Source organism: Lepidochelys kempii, chromosome 2 (assembly GCF_965140285.1).
Source record: "Lepidochelys kempii isolate rLepKem1 chromosome 2, rLepKem1.hap1, whole genome shotgun sequence".
In the NCBI taxonomy this organism is placed as follows: domain Eukaryota; kingdom Metazoa; phylum Chordata; order Testudines; family Cheloniidae; genus Lepidochelys; species Lepidochelys kempii.
In genome coordinates this window covers 270,113,035-270,123,842 of record NC_136381.1, presented here as the reverse complement: position 1 = coordinate 270,123,842, position 10,808 = coordinate 270,113,035, and the positions used below count along the sequence as shown (strand labels likewise).

At 49.0% G+C, this 10,808-nt stretch overlaps 2 non-coding genes across 2 annotated transcripts; both read right to left on the bottom strand.

The window, feature by feature from the left end:
- Nucleotides 1–8,250: 8,250 nt before the first annotated feature.
- LOC140908025 (U1 spliceosomal RNA) lies at nt 8,251–8,414 on the bottom strand. The gene has a single exon (XR_012157734.1). It is a non-coding gene; the product is annotated as a U1 spliceosomal RNA (small nuclear RNA).
- A 1,884-nt stretch (nt 8,415–10,298) lies between these two features.
- LOC144930275 (U1 spliceosomal RNA) lies at nt 10,299–10,462 on the bottom strand. The gene has a single exon (XR_013635461.1). It is a non-coding gene; the product is annotated as a U1 spliceosomal RNA (small nuclear RNA).
- Nucleotides 10,463–10,808: the final 346 nt, after the last annotated feature.

The following is a 10,808-nucleotide window of genomic DNA, read 5'->3' as shown; positions in this document are numbered from 1 at the left end:
ATAACAACCTTATGTTCTTGGTGGTGATGGGAGACTTCAACTACTCAGACATCTGTTGTGGAAAATAACACAGCAGGGCACAGATTATCAACAAGTTCTTGGAATTTATTGGAGACATATTTTTTATTTCGGAAGGTGGAGAAAGCAACCGGGGGGGGCGGAGGGAGGCTGTTCTAGATTTGATTTTGACAAATAGGGAAGAACTGGTTGAGAATTTGGAAGTGGGAGGCAGCTTGGGTGGAAGTGATCATGAAATGGTAGAGAGTATCAGAGGGGCGCCCGTGTTAGTCTGGGTCTGTAAGAGCGGCAGAGAGTCCTGTGGCACCTGATAGACTAACAGACGTCTTGGAGCAGGAGCTTCCGTGGGTGAATACATGCCATGCAGCCGACGAAGGGGGTATTCACCCACAAAAGCTCATGCTCCAGTATGTCTGTTAGTCTACAAGGTGCCACAGGACTCTCTGCCGCTTTTACATGAAATGGTAGAGTTCCTGATTCTAAGGAATGGTAGGAGGGAGAACAGCACAATAAAGACAATGAATTTCAAGAAGGCAGACTTTAGCAAACTCAGGGAGTTGGTAGGTAGAATCCCACGGGAAGCAAGTCTAAGGGGAAAAGCAATTGAAGACCGTTGGCAGTTTTCAAAAAGACATTATTAAGGGCGCAAGAGCAAACCACCCCACTGCGTAGGAAAGATAGGAGACCAGGAGATCTTCAATGATCTAAAAATCAAGAAGAGTCCTACAAAAAGTGGAAACTTGGTCAAATTACAAAGGATGAATATAAACAAATAACACAGGTATGTAGGGATAAAATTAGAAAGGCCAAGGCACAAAACAAGATCAAATTAGCTAGAGACATAAAGGGTAAGAAGAAAACAAAATACATTAGAAGCAAGAGGAAGACCAAGGATAGAGTAGGCCCATTACTCAACAAGGTGGGGGAAACAATAACAGAAAATGTGGAAATGGATGAGGTGCTTAATGACTTCTTTGTTTCAGTTTTCACCAAGAAGGTTGGTGGCAATTGGACATCTAACATAGTGAATGCCAGTGAAAATGAGGTAGGATTACAGGCAAAAATAGGAAAAGAACAAGTTAAAAATTACTTAGACAAGTTAGATGTCTTCAAGTCACCAGGGCCTGACGAAATGCATCCTAGAATACTCGAGGAGCTGACTGAGGAGATATCTGAGTCATTAGCAATTATCTTGGAAAAGTCATGGAAGACAGGAGAGATTCCAGAGGACTGGAAAAGGGCAAATATAGTGCCCATCTATAAAAAGGGAAATAAGGACAACCTGAGGAATTACAGACCAGTCAGCTTAACTTCTGTACCCAGAAAGATAATGGAGCAAATAATTAAGCAATCAATTTGCAAACACCTAGAGAGAATAAGGTGATAAGTAACAGTCAGCATGGATTTGTCAAGAACAAATTGTGCCAAACCAACCTGATAGCTTTCTTTGACAGGGTAACAAGCCTTGTGGATGGGGGGAAGCACTAGACGTGGTATAGCTTGACTTTAGTAATGTTTCTGATACTGTCTTGCATGACCTTCTCATAGACAAACTAGGAAAATGCAACCTAGATAGAGCTACAATTAGATGAGTGCAAAACTGGTTGGAAAACCGTTCCCAGAAAGTAGTTATCAGTGGTTCACAGTCATGCTGGAAGGGCATAATGAGTGGGGTCCCGCAGGGATCAGTTCTGGTTACGTTTCCATTCAATAACGTCATCAGTGATTTAGATCATGGCATAGGGAGTACACTTATACAGTTTGCGGATTATACCAATTGGGCTGGGAGGGGCTGCAAGTGCTTTGGAGGACAGGGTTAAAATTCAAAATGATCTGGACAAACTGGAGAAATGGTCTGAAGTAAGTAATTCAATAAGGACAAATGCAAAGTACTCTACTTAGAAAGGAACAATCAGGTACACACATACACAATGGGAAATGACGGCCTAGGAAGGAGTCCTGCGGAAAGGGATCTGGGGGTCCCAGTGGATCACAAGCTAACTATGAAAAAAGAAAAGGAGGACTTGTGGCACCTTAGAGACTAACACATTTATTTGAGCATAAGCTTTCGTGAGCTACAGCTCACTTCATCGGATGCATTCAGTGGAACATACAGTGGGGAGATTTTATATACATAGAGAACATGAAACAATGGCTGTGACCACACAGACTGTAACGAGAGTGATCAGGTAAGGTGAGCTATTACCAGCAGGAGAACAGGGGGAAAAAACCTTTTGTAGTGATAATCAAGGTGAGCCATTTCCAGCAGTTGACAAGAACGTCCGAGGAACAGTGGGGGGGGGGGAGGGGGAGAATAAACATGGGGAAATAGTTTTACTTTGTGTAATGACCCATCCACTCCCAGTCTCTATTCAAGCCTAAGTTAATTGTATCCAGTTTGCAAATTAATTCCAATTCAGCAGTCTCTCGTTGAAGTCTGTTTTTTCAAAGTTTTTTTGTTGAAGAATTGCCACTTTTAGGTCTGTAATCGAGTGACCAAAGAGATTGACGTGTTCTCTGACTGGTTTTTGAATGTTATAATTCTTGACGTCCACATATCTATTCAGGGGTCACCATCATAGGGCCTAATCACATCAGCCACACTATCAGAGGCTTGTTCACCTGCACATCTACCAATGTGATACATGCCATCATGGGCCAGCAATGCCCCTCTGCCATTTACATTGGCCAAACCGGACAGTCTCTACGTAAAAGAATAAATGGACACAAATCAGACATCAAGAATTATAACATTCAAAAACCAGTCATATGGTAACACCCATTGTTTCGTGTTCTCTGTGTATATAAATCTCCCCACTGTATTTTCCTTTGAATGCATCCGATGACGTGAGCTGTAGCTCACGAAAGCTTATGCTCAAATAAATTGGTTAGTCTCTAAGGTGCCCCAAGTCCTCCTGTTCTTTTTGCGGATACAGACGAACACAGCTGCTGCTCTGAAAGCTAACTATGAGCCAACAGTGTAAAGTAGATTTTTTGAGTAGTTGAAAGATCTGAAATCTCTAGTGCTTTGGTTTCTTTATGATAAAATATCATTACAATTTCTTGGGAGTGTTTCGTGAGTCTATAGACATACAGTTCTTTGTCTTGATAGAGGATTATTTAAGAAGCTGGGATCCTTCTTTCTGCTGTGAGTCTTTTCAACCGCATGAGGGACGTAGACTTTCCAGACTGTGGGTCTGTTGGGGAGATGGTTGGTTGGTTTTTTGTTTGGTTGGGTTTTTTGTGGGCGGGAGGTTGGTAAGATTTGAGGTCACACGTATATCAACAACTGCATGAGTTACACAGACTTCTCCTCACCCAGCCTACGTCCCATGAGTCTTGGTTTGTAAGATCAAGACAAGGCACCAGGTGTCATGCTGCACCCGGCACACAGGGGTTCAATCGTGATCCCCCCCCAACCTACTGTAATGTAAAGGCTAAATAATAACCCTCAACGTCTCAGGGCTGCCACCCTCGCCACTGGGAAATCATGAGTCGGACACCCCAGAATCACGAGATTGGCTTAAAAATGATGAGGATTGTTTTTTAAAAAGGGTCCTGTGGGGTCTCTTTATTTCCCTTCCGGTTTCTGAACCAGGCATGCTAGAAACTTTCCTTTCTAGAGCAGCCAGAGGCCAGAGAGCAGGAACCCTGGGCCCCCGGGGCTGGCAGACAGCAGGGGGCTCCTCACGGTTGTGTGTTCCAGACTTGGATTTCACCAACCAAGTAACAAGTGTGAACTCCTCAGGCTTGAACAGCCTTAACATGGAGCCACAGACAGCCCCCTTGGGCACCATGCATCTATCTTGCCACCCAGGTGAGCCTGCCTTTGTGAGAGATGGTCCCTTGCACCAAAAACCATAACAATATTCCGGTCCCTCGGACCGGTCACTCAGCCAGGTCAGTTGCACCTCAGATCTCAAACCGAAGACAACGTTCGTGGCCAATCCGATAATAAACCAGCTAAATCTTTACTAACTAGGAAAAGAAAGAAGAAACGGATTTACCAGGTTAAAGCAGGGAAACATACACACAGAGGAGTTACAGTCGGAGGTTTCAAAAAGCAGTAGAAGCTGCTGTAACACGCAAGCCCTGTGTGTCCCTGAGGGCTAACCCGAGCCAGACTGCCTGGATTGCAGAACTGATCAATGAAATTGTTTTTAATTGTTCACTTTATTAATATAACTTCATAAGTAAAGTTTTATGAATGAAACAACATTCATTCATAAAACCAGGTACCCCAATAACTGGCTAATCGAGTTTTACTTGCAATCCAATTGCTGCTTAAATCGCTGAAACTTGCAGGGCTTCAACATTGGAACTTCTGCTCCCTGTTTGCCGTTCCTTAAACGTGTCCACGGTGTAACCCAAACTCCATTTTAACTTGTCCCAAACTCCATTTTAAAATGCCCACTTCATTTTTGCAAAACCCTGCTGTAATCTGATTCGTGTAGTTCAGATGTGGGAATGAGGGATGGATGGATGATGGAATCAACCTCCAGCCCCAGACTGTCCTGATGAAATAAAGTGTAAACATCAACAGCTGAAGATGCAGACAACAGCCCTGACAAAGCAAGAAGAGTCCACCCTAAAAAGAAAAGATCAAACGTACAATTGAAGAAACATCAAAGCCAGGTCACAGGCTGAAAGTCACTTCTGCAATTGACGGGGGATCAATCACACCAGACCCAGAGCCAGAGTGACACAGCAAGACCTGTAGAGTCTGGATTCAAACTCAAGCCTACAAAAAAGGATGGATGAGATGGAAGACTTTGGAGGGTAACGTTCTGCTGCCAACATGGAAGGGCACTGGTGCATACCCAACAGAGACCCAGTTCTTCCTTGTGCCCGGCTTTCCTGGCCAGTTAGCCGCCACGAGCTACGAACCCAAGCCACGAACTCAAGCTACATTCAGGACTGGTAACTATACAGCAGCTGCAGAACATTTGTATTTTGTGTGTGTGTGTGTATACATAGGTATTAGATATTAGTTATTGGTCTTAAATCAAATTGTGTTATTCTAATAAATGTGACGTCTTGTCTTGTCCCCTGAGATGATCCTGTGCAGTTTTGTCAGTGTAACAGGACACCTTGCTCATGCTTCGAAGGCGCGCCCTCTCCCTGAAGTCCAAGCAGCATAGGGACAACAGTTTCCTCTTGACAGGGATTCTTATTCCATTCCCCAGAGCTCAAGCTGATGGGGCAAGTGTTTGTGCAGGTCTCCACCTCCTCGTGGGGGTGGGGGGGAGTAAGGGGGAGCAATCAACCAAGTCCTTTGTCCACGGCTGATCCGCAGTGGCTTGTCTGATGTCTCAGGGCCTTCTCTTGTTGGAAGGGAGTTGACTCCTCTTCTGGTAAACTAGCATTTAACCCTTGGTAATGCTTCTCTCCTGACTGGTGGCGGCAAGGAGGTTGACATTTTTAGTGCCAACGCTTATAGATCACCTTGTAACATGGGATACAGATATTAGAGGTGAGAATAAGGCATGCAGCAACTCACAAGCTTTTCATAAAGTCTAAACACGAAACATTTTTATAAATCTAATGACTGTTTTAACAACACTAACAGGTGAGCAAGACTAGTTTCCAGCCGTGCATTTGCCACTTTTCAGTAAGGCCTAGGGGCCTTGGCATAAGCTGGCACCTGGTCGGCCAGTGTCAGAAGAGTATCTTCCCTCTTATCCCCAGGTGTCCCCCAGGGGTCCGTACTGGGACCAGTACTGTTCAACTTATTCGTCAGTGATCTGGGGAAAGGGGTAAACAGTGAGGTGGCAAAATTTGCAGATGATACAAAACTACTCAAGATAGTTAAGTCCCAGGCAGACTGTGAAGAGCTACAAAGAGATCTCACAAAACTTGATTATCATGCACATTGTAGGGAGAGTGGTCAGTTTGGATGAGCTATTACCAGCAGGATAGTGAGTTTGTGTGTGTGGTTTTTGGGAGGGGGGTGAGAGAACCTGGATTTGTGCAGGAAATGGCCCAACTTGATTGTCATGCACATTGTGTAGAGAGTTGTCACTTTGGATGGGCTATCACCAGCAGGAGAGTGAATTTGTGTGGGGGGCTGGAGGGTGAGAAAACCTGGATTTTTGCTGGAAATGGCCCAACTTGATTGTCATGCACATTGTGTAAAGAGTTATCACTTTGGATGGGCTATCACCAGCAGGAGAGTGAATTTGTGGGGGGGGCTGGAGGGTGAGAAAACCTGGATTTGTGCTGGAAATGGCCCAACTTGATTGTCATGCACATTGTGTAAAGAGTTGTCACTTTGGATGGGCTATCACCAGCAGGAGAGTGAATTTGTGGGGGGGGCTGGAGGGTGAGAAAACCTGGATTTGTGCTGGAAATGGCCCAACTTGATGATCACTTTAGATAAGCTATTACCAGCAGGACAGTGGGGTGGGAGGAGGTATTGTTTCATATTCTCTGTGTGTATATAAAGTCTGCTGCAGTTTCCACGGGACGCATCCGATGAAGTGAGCTGTAGCTCACGAAAGCTCATGCTCAAATAAATTGGTTAGTCTCTAAGGTGCCACAAGTCCTCCTTTTCTTTTTGCGAATACAGACTAACACGGCTGTTACTCTGAAACCTGTCACAAAACTGGGTGACCGGGCAACAAAATGGCAGATGAAAGTCAATGCTGATAAATGCAAAGTAATGCACATTGGAAAACATAATCCCAACTCTAACTATAAATGATGGGGTCTAAATTAGCAAAAAAGAGATCTTGGAGTCATTGTGGATAGTTCTCTGAACACATCCACTCAATGTGCAGCGGAATGTTGAGAATCGTTAGGAATGGAATAGATAATAAGACAGAAAATATCATGTTGCCTCTATATAAATCCATGGTACGCCCACACCTTGAATACTGTGTGCAGATGTGGTCGCCTCATCTCAAAAAAGATATATTGGAATTGTAAAGATTCAGAAAAGGGCAACAAAAAAGATTAGGGGTATGAAGCAGCTTCTGTATAAGATGAGATTAATAAGACTGGGACTTTTCACCTTGGAAAAGAGACGACTAAGGAGGGATATGATAGAGGTCTATAAAATCATGACCAGTGTGGAGAAAGTAAATAAGGAAGTGTTATTTACTCCTTCTCAAAACACAAGAACTAGGGGGTCACCAAATGAAATTAATAGGCAGCAAGTTTAAAACAAACAAAAGGAAGTATTTCTTCACACAACACACAGTCAACCTGTGGAACTCCTTGCCAAAGGATGTTGTGAGGGCCAAGACTATAACAGGGTTCAAAAAAGAAGTAGATAAATTCATGGAAGATAGGTCCCTCAATGGCGCTTAGTCAGCGATATCCCTAGCTAACCCCTGTTTGCTAGCAGCTGGGAATGGGTGACAGGGGATGGATCACTCGATGGTTACCTGTTCTGTTCATTCCCTCTGGGGCACCTGGCCGTGGCCACTGTCAGAGGACAGGAGACTGGGCTAGATGGAGTTTTGGTCTGACCCCATATGGCCATTCTTACATTCTTATCCCATAACCATTTTGTTTTCTTTAGAGCCTTTGGTGAGAGACCCTGGCAAAGGCTTTCTGAAAAGCCCAGTTCGCTATATCAACTGAACCATCCTTATCCATACGCTTTTTGAAATCCTCAAAGAAGACTAGACCATTGGTGAGGTAGGAGTTCCCTTTCCAAAAGCTGTGTTCACCCTTTCCCCATGGAGCCTGTTTAGCTGGGTTTCTACCACTTTGCCGGTTACTGAAGTTCGGCTCACCGGCCTGCAATTGCCAGACTCGCCTCTAGAGCCCATTTTAAAAATGGAGGCGACATGAGCTACCTGCCAGTCAGCTGTAACAGAGGCTTCCTTCCCTGGTAGCTTACACACCCCAGCTCCCTAGTTCTGCAATTACATATTTGAGCTCCCTCAGAACTCGCGGTGGAACGCCATCTGGTCCCGGTGACGTCTTCTGTTTCATTGAACAATTGGTTGTAAAACTTCTGATACCAGGTTAGTTCTTCAGACTTGTCACCCAAGAAGAACCGCTCTGATGTGTAACTGTCCGTCCCGTCTGAACTCCATTAACAGAGAACACGGTGTTGTAAGGGAAGCCGGCGAGCTGTGGACTGAGCCCCAGAGGAAATCATGAACGTGCTAAAGACTGTTCACAAATCAGGCAGCTCCCCCCGCAGACCACCCCGAGGCAGCACCCAGCGCGTTCCGAACCGCGGCCGCTGAGCAGGTTTCTCTGTCTTTCACCGCACGCCAGGGGAGAGCGCGAACGCAGTCCCCCACTACCACAAATTATGCAGTCGAGTTTCCCGCATTTGGGGAAATCGCAGGGGTCAGCACACCCGCAGTGCAATGGATGAGCCTCGCCCTGGGAAAACCACCTTCCTGATCATGGTGTCTCCCCTGCCAGGTAAGTATGACTTAGGCAGCCCCGGCCGCCGCTCGCCCTCGCTCGCCCCGCACTCTCAACCCACGGTGGGGCCCGCCAAGACACGCCCGCCGGCCCCGCCCGCGCCGGCCCCCGCTGCCGCGACCTGCCCCGGGGTGTCCCCGGCCCCACCCTTCTCCCCGCCGAGCCCCGCCTGCCGAATTCGGGCCCGGCTCGGCAGCCGGCTCCCGCTCCCACAGTGCTCTGCTCGCACACAGATCTGCATACGGGCTCACGCGGCTCCGCCCCCTCTCGGGCCCCGCCCCCTGCCTGCCCGGGCGGGGCGCTCTCCCCAGGCCCGCCCCGCCTCCCCCGCGCTCCGAGCCCGCGGCCGCCCCTCCCCCTCCCCCGCCAGGCGCCCTGGCCCAAGGGCCGCCCGGTCCGGCCGGGCCCGCTCCCCGCGGCGGGGGGGCCGAGCCGCCCCCGGCCTCAGTAAGGCGCCAGAGCCCGGCGGCCCTAGAGCCGTAGCCGGCCCGGCCCCGGGTCCAGGCTCCCGGAGAGACCCGGGCACAGCCGGGATCGGGGCCCCGCCTCTGCCGGGGGGGGAGGGGAGCTGGGGGGAAGAGGAGACGCCGCATTTCGCTTCCCCCCTCCCGAGGTGGGTGCGATACACTGTGGGATCATATTAAAGAAGTTCTGTATTAAAGTCACAAATGAGTTTGGTTCCCCATAGTTTCAATTCCAGGGTATTACTAATTAAGAGGTCTCTTGGTTTTTAGTTCTGTTTCTCTCCCTCTCTGTGTGAAACTTGTTCCAAGGCAGAGTCTGTTCTCAAAGCAATTCTTTGTAAGAACAAGTACTCACCCAGAGAGAGACTCAGAGCAATACTCTGTCACAACAGAAACAGCACCGAGACTCCCCACCCTTTTGTTGTATTAACAATTGTGATTAAAATAGAGATAGAGGATGTATGTGATGGATGCTAACGCTGGTAACTATGATAACAACCTTGCAGAACCTGTCTGTGTGTGTATGAATGAATGTGAGAATAAATATGAGATTGGATGGAATGTTATAGCTATAACTAACTGCTTACTAGGATTCTTTCTGTATTCACAATAAATGTGGCATTTTGCCTTTTCCCCTTTAATAAGATCCTGCTGGTTTTTATTTTATTGGTATAACAACACCAGTGACCCCCACCCCTCTGAGGTGGGTGTGATCCACCAGTGACCCCCCCAAGAGGCTGGTGCGATACACGAGTGACACCCTGTCATGGGGTGTGGGGGAGTCCAGGCCCTGCACCCCTCTTCCTGGGATTCACTGAGGCTCTCAGCCAGCCAGTAAAACAGAAGGTTTATTGGACGACAGGGACACAGTCCACAACAGAGCTTGTGGGTACCCCCAGGACCCCTCAGTCAAGTCTTTCTAGGGGAGCAGGGAGCTTAGACCCCAGCCCTGGGGTTCCCTGTGTTCCTCCCCCCAGCCCCAAACTGAAACTAAACCCTCCCAGCTGGCCCCCTCCTGCAGCCTCTGTTCACATTCAGGGGCAGAGGTGTTACCTCCCCGTCCTGGCTCAGGTGACAGGCTCTCAGGTCTCCAAACAAAACTCCCCTGCCACATTGTCAGGTCAACACCCCCCCCCCCCCAAGAATGGTGCGATACACACCAGTGATCCCCCAGACGATGGTGGGAAAGAACCAGGTGAGATAAGAGTGTTTGGGAGGCCGTTCTCCCCTCAGAGAAAAATCAACCCAAGAAGGAAGAATAGGCAACAAGCTACAATCAGCGAAACAGGCAAAGCAGCCAGACTGCGCCTCTTAAAGCGAAAAAACACAGCCCCCCCCCCCCCCCCCGCGGACCAACCCAAGGCAGCGCCCAGCGCGTTCCGAACCGCGGCCGCTGAGCAGGTTTCTCTGTCTTTCACCGCACGCCAGGGGAGAGCGCGAACGCAGTCCCCCACTACCACAAATTATGCAGTCGAGTTTCCCGCATTTGGGGAAATCGCAGGGGTCAGCACACCCGCAGTGCAATGGATGAGCCTCGCCCTGGGAAAACCACCTTCCTGATCATGGTGTCTCCCCTGCCAGGTAAGTATGACTTAGGCAGCCCCGGCCGCCGCCCGCCCTCGCTCGCCCCGCACTCTCAACCCACGGTGGGGCCCGCCAAGACACGCCCGCCGGCCCCGCCCGCGCCGGCCCCCGCTGCCGCGACCTGCCCCGGGGTGTCCCCGGCCCCACCCTTCTCCCCGCCGAGCCCCGGCTGCCGAATTCGGGCCCCGCTCGGCAGCCGGCTCCCGCTCCCACAGTGCTCTGCTCGCACACAGATCTGCATACGGGCTCACGCGGCTCCGCCCCCTCTCGGGCCCCGCCCCCTGCCTGCCCGGGCCGGGCGCTCTCCCCAGGCCCGCCCCGCCTCCCCCGCGCTCTGAGCCCCGCGGCCGC